Source organism: Juglans microcarpa x Juglans regia, chromosome 7S, assembly GCF_004785595.1.
Source record: "Juglans microcarpa x Juglans regia isolate MS1-56 chromosome 7S, Jm3101_v1.0, whole genome shotgun sequence".
Taxonomy (NCBI): Eukaryota; Viridiplantae; Streptophyta; class Magnoliopsida; order Fagales; family Juglandaceae; genus Juglans; species Juglans microcarpa x Juglans regia.
The window spans coordinates 13276489-13289841 of NC_054607.1; positions in this window are offsets into that span (position 1 = coordinate 13276489).

A 13353-nucleotide genomic window follows, 5' to 3' on the forward strand; every position below is an offset into this window, starting at 1 on the left:
ATTAAAAATTATAGTACCTAATTCCAAATTAGAAGATATGACATTATATTCATTTACTTTCTCAAATTTAATTCTAGAATTTATTCTCCCTTTACAAACCACAGTTTTCATATATAAAAATGAATATCAGATCTAAAGACGACACTATGTTCTCAAACAATAATGCAGCAAAAGATCACATCAATGACATGAAAAGCCGGTTTAAGTCACAATCATATATTCATAATCCTATAGCTCAACAAAATCAAACCATAGCAAGATTTAATATAATTGTCTCAAATTTATAATATCCAAAAAAAAAAAAAGAGAGAATTGAATCATAAAATCTTAAACAATAAAACTTAATCTATTAATTGAAAAAAAGTTAAAGTATTTTCACCAATTAATTTCTGCCCTAGGCTTTACCCAAGATTTAGTTCTCCATGTAAGAACTAAAAATAAATAAAAATAGTATTTTTCTCTTCTCTTCAGAACTGAGCTATCTCTCTTTTAAAAATTCTCCAATTTAGTACTAATGATATGCTTATATAGGGTAGGAAAGAAACCCTAATATCTTTATGATTCTCGCATAAAAAATGGCCTATATTTTAGGATTCATCTTGGCAGCCATATACACACTTCAGGATTTTGAGTTTAGAAATCCCTATTAGAAACAAATTTGTAGCCCTTTAAGATAACTTTCCAACGCATCAAGAATCGCATCAATCAGATATATGAGTGGAAAGTTACAATTAAAATACTAAAGTATGTTCAGGCTGTCCCCTAGCACATTTTGGACTCCAACTTTTTCTCTTAATCCGAATTACTCTCAAACCCCATCATTATCCTTATTTGAAGAGTCCTACACTCATTGAAAATTCATAAGTTGTTCCAACGTCTTGCCCACTTGAAAGTCATTTGAATTTGACTAAGTTTTGACTTGCTCTTTTATAGACCCTGAAGTTAAATATAAAAATCTGCGTAAGAGTATCTCAAAGTAAATAGAAACTTAATTCAAGAATAGACATTAATTCCTATAATTTTTATTCATATTTTAGCATTTTAGTCCAATAATAGGATATTTAGAGTGCACTTTCATACACTCATCAGGCACAAAGCTTCTTGCCTTGGCCGAAATCTCCTTATATCTTCCCCTCATCATTGCCTTGTTTCAGAAAGGCCAAAAATCCTAATGCATGAGTGACAAGTGGTGTGGCCCTTGCCCTAATCCGAAACCTTAAATGCCCTTGGCGTGTTCCTTATGTATTATAGGTTCAATGAACCTTCAAGGGTGTGTAGGTCTTTTGGCCAAAACCCTAAATGGGTGTCTTTGGCCCTTGGGTCTTGGCATGTGCATGTGGGTCTTTACCTTAGCCGACTCTCTCTTATCTTCATTTCACACTAAGATTCTTCTGGAACCCTAAAAAATTGTACCCAAGTACCCTAAGTGCTCTCTTCATCTTCCTCATGATTGCATTCATCTAGAAACTCCCACACTTCATGCATGCATTAGGGGTGGGCAGCGGGGCCCCGCCCCCGCTGCCCCGCCCGGCTTCCGCCCCGCCCCCGCATGGGCGGGCGGGCTAACCCCCCGCCCTGCCCCCGCCCCCGCCCCACATTAAAAAAAAATTTTTATTTATATATATTAAATAAATATATTGTATATAGATATACACAATTTATAAAAGACTTAAAATTATATTCAAGTTATTGGATTGTTTTGGCCTCCTAGGCCAATCTTTATATAGGAGGCCAAGGCAATACAATAGTCATCCTTAAGCAATGTGGGACTTACTACTAAGTCCCACATTGCTTAAGGATGACTATTGTATTGCCTTGGCCTCCTATATAAAGATTGGCCTAGGAGGCCAAATCAATCCAAAATCTAACTCTAATGAGTTTAAATTTTTTTATATTTATAAATTTTAATTTATTATTTAAAATATATTATAATTTTGGTCTAAAAAAATATTTTTAGACCAAAAAAATTTTTTTTTAAACATAATGGCGAGGGGCCGGGCGGATGGGGGTTTTTCCCCCGCCCCCGGCACCGGGGCGGGGGACCCCGCCCCGCCTCCCGGGGGCGGGGGGCGGGGAGGAAATCCCCAACCCCGCATGGTGCGGGGCGGGGTGCGGGGAAGGGCACCCCCGCCCCGCACCATGCGGGTAGCAGGCCTAGCATGCATGATACATGGCAAACACGGTGGTTGATGCCCCTTGGTTGGGCGTGTATCCCTTTGGCCAGAGCTCTAGAGTCTCTTTGAGACTTGTGCTTAGGGATGTAAGCTGGTCGGTCCGAATCGAAAAAATCGACCAAACCGAACTCTACATTGGTCGATTTCAATCACATAAATTATGGACTGAGAAAATTCAGTCCGGTCTCGGAGTCTATAATTTTTATCTAATTTATTATCATTGACCATATAAAATATTTTTTTTAATGAGTTAGTTACATAATACACATTAATAATTCACTTAATTATAATTTAGTAATTTAAATAACTTTTTTTTATTAATTTATTTGTTTAAAAAATAAAAAAATAAAAAATAATTGGGCCAAACTTGTGCTTCAGATTTGGTATTTTCTCCATGCACTGCTCATTATTGCAAAATTCTCTAGGAACTCACATTGATAAATGACAAGGGTGTTGTGCGGTTCCTAGGGTCTGAAACCCTCTTTTCTCTCTCCTCTCTTCTTCCATTATCAAGTCTAGATTCATAGAGCTCTAGTGATGAGCTTTGTATGTTGGCCATGTGTCGTGTGGCTAAGTGGTATGGGCGTGTGCCCTAAGTGTGCCGAACCCTAGATTTTCTTCCATCACTTTGGCTTCTTCTAGAAGCCTTCAAGCATGTTTGCCAAGTTGCAACAATGTGCTAACCAATATGCTCATTCCCTAGGTTTTTAATGATGGGAAATCTACCAATTAGACGCCCCTAATTAGGGTTTCCTAAGTCCTAACTCCTTTGTGGCCAATTACCACTAGCCTATGATGGGCTTCTTAGTGAGCTTGGGCATTTTTCTTTCTCTAAAATTGGTAAGGCCCTTGTTGCTTCCTATATTCTCTTTATGTCAAAGCTTGGGCAAATATTTAAGTGAACTAAGACTAAAATAATAAAAGTGGCAAGTAAGGACTTAGAAAAGTCTGGGTCATCACAATGGCCCTGGATCTCTGCTTTGCATGTTGGACAAGTGGCGCATGGCAGGTTTTTAGCTGGTGCATGTTGGACAAGTGGCGCTTAGTTGATACATGTTGGACAAGTGGTGCATGACTAATGCATGCTGGACAAGTGGCACCTCCATTAATGATTATTCACAAGTGTTGTTCAATTCCCCTTGAGCTCCATTAATGACTCTCCATAAATGTTGTGTAATTTCTCACGAGCTCTATTAATGACTTTTCATAAATGTTGTGTAATTTTTCACAAACTCCATTAATGACTCTCCATAAATGCTCTACCAACCACCACTAAACTTTAAATGTTTGAGTACTTTTGGATGATGGTGGGCGGCACACTAGGCTAGGGTATGGGGAACAGAAATCTGAAAAGTGTTCTTGAAAAGAATCCTCTTGCCAAGTGATTTGGGTTCTTAAAAATCTAAAATCCTCTTCATCTTCCACCATTAGATTCTTCTATAAATTTCATAGACTTATGTATGTGTGACAAGTGGCCATGCTAAAGTTGGCTTCCATGGGGTTGGCGTGCACTCTAGTAAACCGAATCCTAAGTCCTTCCTCTTCTTGTAACTTCTTCTAGAAGCTTGGTTGCATGTTGTCCAAGTGGCACATCCTTTGTAAATACCAAAACTCCCATTTCCTTGATGCCTAGTGGATTGAACCGGTAGCTATCAGTCCAATTGGTCCGTTCGGTTCAACCTAGTTATTTTGTTTATTTTGATTCATCTTTTTTTTTGCAAATAAATTAATAAAAAAATATTTAAATTACTAAAATGAAAATTAAGTGAATTATTAATATGGATTATGTAACTAACTCATTAAAAAAATATTTCACTATAATTATATTTATGATACTAATAGCTACTACTTACTAACTTCACTCTTTAGTATGCATAATATTAATAATGTCCTACATTTTATATATGGTTAATAAATATCAAATAATTTCATTGTAAATAAAATGATTCATACTTGCTTGCAAGTTAGGTATTTAAAAAAAAAAATTACCTAATTAGTATTACTTTAATTAAGTGTAAATAGCAGAGTATGTATGAGTGTATCTACATATAATGACAGAAATTATCATATGATTTATGATATATTATTAATTGATAGCATATATTATTTAACATTTTATATGGTCAATGATAATAGATTAGATGAAAATTATATAATTAATTAATACAATTATTAAATAAAATAAATATTATATATATAAATATTTTTAAAAAAAATAAATATAGTTCAGTTGATTTCGGTCTGGTCTAATCCAAAAATCATAGAACATGGGATCGAACCGAAACCCTTTCGGTTCACCATCTGTGCGACCAAAATTGACCACTTACAGTTTCGGTCTGGTCCGGTCCAGAACAAACCAGTCGGTCCTATCGGTTTGTTCAGTCTGGACCAAAACTTCTTTACCCCTAGCCTTGGGAACTCAAAGCTCCCCTTCTTGCTTGGCTCCAAGTGGCACCTTCCACTCACACACAAAACTCTAATGGCTTTTCTCAAACCCTAAACCCCTTTATGGCTAAAATTCACTAGACCTTGGGCCTTCTTTTGGGTTTGGGTGCCTATCGTACTAACAAAAGATGGGGTCAGCTTCACTCACATAGTTGTAGTATTCATAATCCATTAAGCTTAAGTCTACTTAGCTCAAAATAGAAATTAAGTCTTAACCTCAAGAACCTAGCTTGGAATGGGATGTTACAGTAATATTAAAAGAAGGGACATCCTGAGACAAAAATAAAAGAACGAGTCTTGGAGATAGGTCCCCAGGCCACTATCAGGAAGAGGAGGAAGCGGTTGAGCAAAGAAGGCATCAAGCATCATGTTGGCCCTTAGAGAGTCCAAGATGGCCAGGGCCACCACATCAAGAAGGACCGAGATGGGCTAGTAGGAACCTTCTCAACGTCAAGCGATTGAGGTTGTACTCAGTTCCACACTACGATTGCAAACTTTAAGGGTTGCGAACAATTGTGGAGAAAGGCGTGTTACATCATTCCCACCTCCCGATCCAGCTCACTAGCATGCTACGTAGCCTTTGCAAGCTTATCTTGCAATGTATCGATAGCCTTGGCCAGCTTCAGGTAAACTTTGTCTGCCTTGTGAAGTTCCTCCCTGGTGGTCCGATAACGAGCCTAGACCAACTTCAGCTTGCCCTGCACAGTGTCGAGTTGCATGCAAAGTTTCCCACTTGACTTCTCAGTCGATGCAGCCCTCACCACATATGCGTAACAACAATTCTTTGCAGCTTGAGCAACTCTCATTGCCTCTTCCAACTTGCCCGTAGCTCACCATTAAGTTGGCGCTCAACAACCAACTCATTCTCTAAAGATGGCATGGCCTAAGCAGTCTCCCACTCATGGTCCAAGGCTCGATCGAGGTCACCTTGACTCTTTGCCAACAAAGATATCTCTGAGGCCAAAGCACACTAAAGCTCTGATATCTCAACTTTTCAGTGTGGCAATTTCAACCTCTTACATGTGTGAGTGGCTGCCCAAACGGGAATAAGCTTCTTCCCATCATTTTGTTTCTTCTCATCAACCGCCTTGGACACGGCCTAAAGAGCTCACTCCATAAACTACTAGGAAGACTGCACTTTCTCCTCTAATCTGGATTGGTGTAGAGCAACCCATTGGGCAAGAAAAGATAAAAGCTACAATAAATTGCCTAGGGTCAACTATAACGAACAAGGAAAAAAGCTACAGAAAGTGAGTGAAAAAATCACTTACTAGGGCGAGGAACTCGCCAACTTTCGTATCTATCATGGTGACAAATGAGTCAGAATACTCACCCGCTTCTAGGTTGAACAAAGTGTGTGGTCCCCGCCAGAGTCAAAGTCCCCCTGAGGTGTTGGTCCTTGAGGGATTGCCTCGGGAGAAGGAGAAAATCTCAATTCAATGGGAACTTCTGACTTGGCCCTCATTGGAAGCGACACATTGGGGAGGCATTTCCTTGGGCAGCAAAGGCGCAACACTAGGAGACGTAATAGGGTCAAAGGATATGGCCTCATCCCCACCAATAATCCGGACGGTGCATGGATCAACACCAATGGTTGCCATAGGTACATCCTCATCACGGGCAACGACGGCCGAGGGTGCAGTTTCAGTGGAGGTCGCTGCCTCCCTGGTGATATCACCAAAACTAGAAGGAGCTTCCCATACTAGACTCGCAACCCATTCCTTGGGAATAGCAGAGTCGACATGAATTTCGGCACTCTTCATCGCGCTCCCAGTAATATTTGGGGCACACCTTTCCTCACCAACCTTTATCACTTCAACAAAGTTGTTGGAGCTTGAATATGAGGAAGATGATGATACAAATTTCTAGAACAATGTGTCAGGAAAGGAGCTAGGAAAGGTGTTAGGAATTTTTTTAAAGAGGATCCAACAATGAGTCCAAGTCTTGGACCCCCTAACCAATCACACCTGTGAAACCATCAATGTATAATGATGGTGGCAGTTCTGAGTCTCCTGTTGACCTTCTGAAGCAAGGAGTAGCATAAAGGGCTCTACGTAACACCCTTGGTGCGAGCGAGGTTGTGACGTCGTAGTGAGGTTCATCACCCTCTGTGCAATGCCTCTTTTCCTAAGGCTCTGAGGGAGCAGGGCCATCCCTTTTGCATTAGTGGCCAAGCCCAAGACGTATGGAGCCTAGGACTTGACAACCCATGACGCGTGACCGGTTGGGCATGACCAAGAAATAGTCGATGTTTTCCCAAGTAAAGGCAATCTCAGAAATGATGAAATTTGAGTCCTCCTTAACCCACACATAGACGAGGTCCAATCTTCCCCTTGCTGGGGGTCACATCAAAGCAACGACCGTCAAAGATAGAACTCCAAGAGGCTCTAAAGTGAAATTTCCAGCAGACCACCTCATCAGTAGAAAACTCGCAACATATTCTAGACACAAAAAAAAACTACTAGCCCTAGTATTTGATGTGGGAGTACTGGGACATTATGTGGATGACCCGATAACCGACAAGTGAATGGAAACAACACCGGTTCTCATCATACCCCCTCACTCCATGGACATGAAAAAACTTGCGAGCGATAAGGTCAGGGTTCTCAACTCTCGCCAGTGCAGCCACTTCAACCACTCAACATGACAGTAAGATCCTCTAGGCATTGGGTAAAAGCTAGGGGAGAGCCATACATAGATAGAGATCCTTAACTCCATTGAGAACATGCCGATATAGAGCCCAACATGTTCAACAACCCCCTCCAACGTAACAAGGCCTCTACGAGATTCTGGAAGACTCAAGCTCACTGAATCTAGAATAACATACCATTATGTCATAAAATCTAGCTCCACCTGAGTGGTGGTAGCTGTCCATTGGCTCCCGTTGAAGGCAATAGAATCAAAGGAGTCAACTCCACGATGGCCATATAGTGATCAATGTGGACAAGAAGAACATGGAGAATTTCAGGAAGAATTTCTAGGAGCCATCAAAACATAAGGTTGCGAAAAGCTTGAAGACAGAGAAAGAAAGAAATGGAAGAGAATAGTTGAGCACAAAGGGGAAGATTTCAAGCAAGAAAGAAAAGTGAGGGAATAAGGTGAGTGATGGTTATGGAAAAATTGAACAACAAAAGGCACAAAAGCCAAACCAAGAAGGAGTATGTGATGCCCACAACCTCCGCTTGGGATGTAATGGAGACTTAGAGCATCGGGGCATGCAATACAAGGTTACATACCCTCGTACATGACAGTTAATATGCAATGCATTTTAAAAATGCATCTAGCAGTGAGCAATAATCGCAGCGGAAAGTAAGGGTGAAAATGAACTTATGCCAAAATAACTAAAATCATCTCAATAATATTGATTAAACCATAAGTTCAAATCATCAGGTAGCTTAATCTTAGTACAAAATACCAAGTTTCCAAAAAATCTAAACCAGCTGCTTCATGCGCTCTATGGCAGAAAGGGTCAGGCCTAGAAATACCAAAATAAGATCAAGTCTCCTGTCAACATCTAGTTCCTTCTCAATCATCTTGATCCTACTAGTCTATTGGGTTCATCTACATCTACAACTTCTATCATTTCGAAATGATAATGGATTCACAAAGGATGAGATTTACTTAAAATTTCAGTAAGTTAGACAACCAACGTGCACAAAGATAGACTATGCATGAAGAATGATAAATATGAAATGCATGCAATGCAGAAAAACTGTATTTGTTTCCCATTCAGATTTCTCAAGAATCTATATTTTCTTACAGAGAACATAATTTCATTTCCTTCATTAAAAAAATTTAGTTTTTATCATGAATCACATAAAATCATAGAATTAACATAACGTATGGTATCATCACAGAACCCCATATGCACTATAAGTACCTCTAGTCACTATAGTACAACTCAGGTTAAAACTACGTTATCTACAGAGTCATTCTCAATGCATTGGTAACATAATATAACATAATATCGTAAAAATCATTACATGTATACCCAATAGCATTAGGTGTCATAACATATGATTTCGCTCTGACGTTCTTTAAAAAGAACCCATTCAAAGCCTATTGACTATTCTTCGTCAATCCAGGGGTTAACACTCCATATTTAATCACTCTAGAGTAGACAGATGAGTTCCACCAGGATACTTCCCCATCTTAGCCTTTGGGGTCGTGATAAGATATTTTTTTATGCAATAATTTTAAAAATGATTTTCATATGATATGCATGTATGTGGCATAGTTCAAAAATGATAGTTCTATGCGAAATGAAAAAAATGAAACATAAGATATGACATTTCATACTCAAAATGACATTTACAAAATGAATACAGTATTTATCAATAAATCATAAATAATCATCAAAGTGTAAGTTTGAGGCCAACTTACAGATTGTTGAAGTTGGAAGTGAGGTAGTGGTTGTGATAAAAATTGTACTAAGTTATAATCTATACTAGCTTAAGGAAAAACAAAATTTTCTAGATAAAGGAGAAATTATGAAAATACCCCTAATGCAAATGCTACTAATGCAATGCTCTCCAATCTTAACCAAAATTCATAGTCCTCATATCTTGCACATTGTAAGACCGTATATGCCTTTAAAAAAATCAAAGTGATCTTAACCTATTCATTCTCAATTCGTGGCATGACCTCTAGTTGATGCCTATACAAAAATTTGACTATTGATCCTCATGAATACATGCATGACAAAATTCTCCAATAAAGAAAAAATGATCACTATAAATCCTCAATGATGTAATAAAAGCGTAACTTTGAGCAAGTTCATCCCAACACTATCTAATAAAATCCTTAAATTCTAACTAAACCTCAAGTGATGCATGATATGACCTTTCTATCAATGACATGCTAAAATTAAATCATGCATTCTTCTTATCCCAACCACAAGGTTTTCTAAATGCTCATATTTCAAACCTAAATAAAATAAGTCAATTTCCTCCAATGAAGCATGATTAAAAGTCAAACCATACATGCTTTGATAATAAACACAAGATAGAGATTAAACCCTATTATGCATGTTTCTAACCTCAAATGAAACCTTCAAAAATTATTCTAAGACATACTCGAATCATATCTGGAATTATCAAGGCATGCCATAACTAATATTTTCACCAAAATAATTTAAACAACAAACCAATCCACCTATATTTCTGCTTCTAGACATGGTATCTCATGCTATAATCACCCAGAATTAATGTTAACACTATAAAACACAACTTAACATATAAACTAAGATCTAGAGAGAAAACTTACAAAGATTTTGTAGCCTGTGAAGCTTCCCACTCAAAGTTCACAACTCAAGAACTCACTTAGAACACTAAAGAACTTCAAAGAGCTAGAGGATAAGAACTCTCAAGAACACTCATGGGAGTTTGAGGAAGTGAAGTGAGGAAGAACACTCAAGGGAGTTTATATAGGCTCCAAGGGGTGTGTTTGGCGTTGGCAAGGTGGCCATTAGGGGGTTTGGGCGGTGGTGATGATTCTGCCTAGCCTAGATCCTCCTTGGATGGTTGGCTAACCTAGTGATCATTGCACCTTAGAGTAGGTTGAAATGGCTATGGGGAGAAGGGCTTTGTCATGTGGTAGTGGTGAAAGGGTGATGCAATTAATGCAATGCTTAAAGGTTAATGATGCCACAGGGTATTGGGTAACTCACAAGGCAAAAATTTTTTTCTTATTCATTTGGACTATCCTCTTGGCATATCATGGCTAGTTTACGATATATTTGAGTATCCTCTTTAGGTGGTAGACAGTGTATATTGGGTGGTGCAGTGGTGATCAAATAAAATCCAATAAATGGGAAATTTTCATGGGTAGTTGCCGAAAATTCAAGGACATTTTAGGATTGGACAAAATTTGGGGTTTTAGCTAGGGTTTTTTAAATCAAGTTTGGTAGGAAATTTTATGAATAAATTGAGGGGCCAATGACAGAAATTTCCTTGATAAAAATGATATAAAAAAATTCAAGCTAAGGGCACATTAGTCCATTGCACACAAACGTATACTTTTTTTTTTTTGGCAGAACCTCCAGCACTTTATTAATAAAGCCTCACTTGCGGCAGAGGAATACCGTGGTACAAATAAAGCTCAATGAAAAACAAAAAAAAAAAATTAACCAAATCTAACATACGGAAGACCCATCTTGTTCATCTTCAACATTCATTTTAATAAATGAGGAAGTAGTGAAAAATCCTCCCATATCATTCTATTACCTTATGCACTCATCTGAGCCAAAAAATCTGCAAGAGCATTACCTTATCTATATACGTGGGAAATAGAGTAGTTCAACGTACCAAAAATATCAAGAATTTCTTCCCAAAAATCTTTAAAATACCACAGACCACAATGAGATTTATGCACCCATTGGAAAACAATCATAGAATCAAGCTTAATATCAACATGAACTAGGTCTAGGCTTTTCACAATCCATAAGCCAAAAAGGAGACCCATCCCTTCGGCATAATTGCTCGAACCGAGGCCAATATGTTCTGCAAAACCTCTAATCAAATTCCCACTATGATCTCTGATTACCCCTCCAACACCCAAACGGCCTGGATTACCTAAATAACTTACATCGACATTCAGCTTCACACGACCTTGAAAAGGTTTAAGCCACTTGACATTCAGCTTCACACAAAAGTACACATGGGTGACAATTGGTATGGTTTTAGAGTTTGACATGTCATTACCCTAAATGACATGTGTAAAGGTTTATCTAAAATTCTAATATGATCTAAGAGTAATAGAAATGGATAACCAAACAATAAAATTTTAGTACAAAAGGATGAGAAATGATAAAAATAAAAATCAAGCTTAAAATATGGTTTCAAGATCACTAATCGTGTGGTGATCGATCAATGCTCTTAACCAAGATTTTGAACTCAATTTAATTCTTTCTAAAGCTCTTAGGGTCATGGACTACTCTAAATGAGCTAGTCTTCTAAATTATAGTATTAATCTAAGAGTTAATCTATAAGGGTAAATAGGCGGGGTGTTACACGCCATGTGTTGAGTGAGGAAGGGTATGCCAAACAAAACCCCATATTTTGAACTCCACAATAGAAGGAAAGAGTGTCATATGAATTGTCAAATAGGTGAATGTGTCAATGTGATGGTGCCAAAGAGAATCGTTAACCCTAACTCACGAGGGTCAATAGTGGGTATCGGCCTATGAGAAGTGAAAACAAGTTAAGGTATTTCATGCACAGTTCAGGTTCATGTTCATGTTATTTACGTATATAACTATGAGTATGCATGTTTTCCAATAGCTCTTGTGTTTTTATTATGTTTTCTGTATGATGTGTTATTTATTGAGTATTTGACTCATTTTTTATCTTTTTATGTTTTAACCACCCCATGTGAGGTCTTTATGTGGATGGAGCTGCAAGATTGGACATGGCCCTGAAGGCAAGGCATAAGCCTAAATCATGTACAGAGATTTTAAGTCATAACTTGTATAGTACAAAGTTTGAGAAATTTTAATAAGTGTTTCCTCATACTCTCTTTTATATTTTTAATGTTTTGACAAAGAATGATGTCTCTATTTATTTTTGGAATCTTTTATAACTAGCTTCACAAAGGAGAAAATTTTAAAGTCAAAATTTGTAGTACTTGGGTTCCGCTAGATTTTTAAAAATTAAGGATGTTTTTACCCTAGGGGACAGGGTGTTACACACACACACATAATACGGGTAGGCGGACAGGTGTACCCAGCCCGCACCTGTACTTAGTGCCAGCAAGTTGGTTGTCCATCCTCTAGCGGAACAAAGATTGGATGAGTGGGTCGAGATTGCATACAAGAATAGTGATGTTTAAAATTAGGGTTGTAAGTAATTCGGTCTGAACCGGCAAAACCGACTGGACTGAACTTTTCAGTCCTGACCGAATTATGGACCGGTCAGTCTCAGTCCCAAAATATATGGACCGATACCATTCGGTCCAGTCCCTACATATATTTTCATCGAATTTATTATTATTGACCGTATAAATATAAAAAGAATATATATTGTCAATTAATAATAAATTATAAATCATGTGATAATTTATGTCATTATATTTAAATAGTTAATGCATCATACATTCATACATATCTACTATTTACACATAATTAAAATAATTAGGTAATCTTTTTAAATACCTAAGTTGCAAGTAAGCATGAATAATCTATGTACAATGAAAATATGAAATTATTTTATAGTCATTAACATTGGCTCAAGGGGGTGTTGAGCATGGCTCGAGCGAACACTGGGGTTTGTATCTCGCTCGAGCTCATTGTTGCACGAGACTCGAGCGAACTCATGGGTTGAGTTTTACTCGAGCTAACTATCGAGCGCACCTCGAGCGAACTCACGGTTAGAGCTTCGCTTAAGCACTAGGTTTAGCGACAATCAAGCAAACTCACTGTTTCTAGATTTTTCAGCGCCAAAATCAGTCTCCACCCCAACAATTGATAATTATGCATACTAAAAAGTAGTCTAAGTTAGTAAGTACTAACTATCAACATCATAAATATAATTATAGTAAAATATTTTTTTTAATGAGTTAGTTACATAATCCTCATTAATAATTCACTTAATTTTAATTCAGTAATTTAAATAATTATTTTTATTAATTTATTTAAAAAAAATTAAAAAAATTAAAAGATTATTAGGTTGGACCGACTAGACCGGACCAATAGCTACCAGTCCGGGCCGATGCCTATGGATGTTGTTCACTTAAAAAT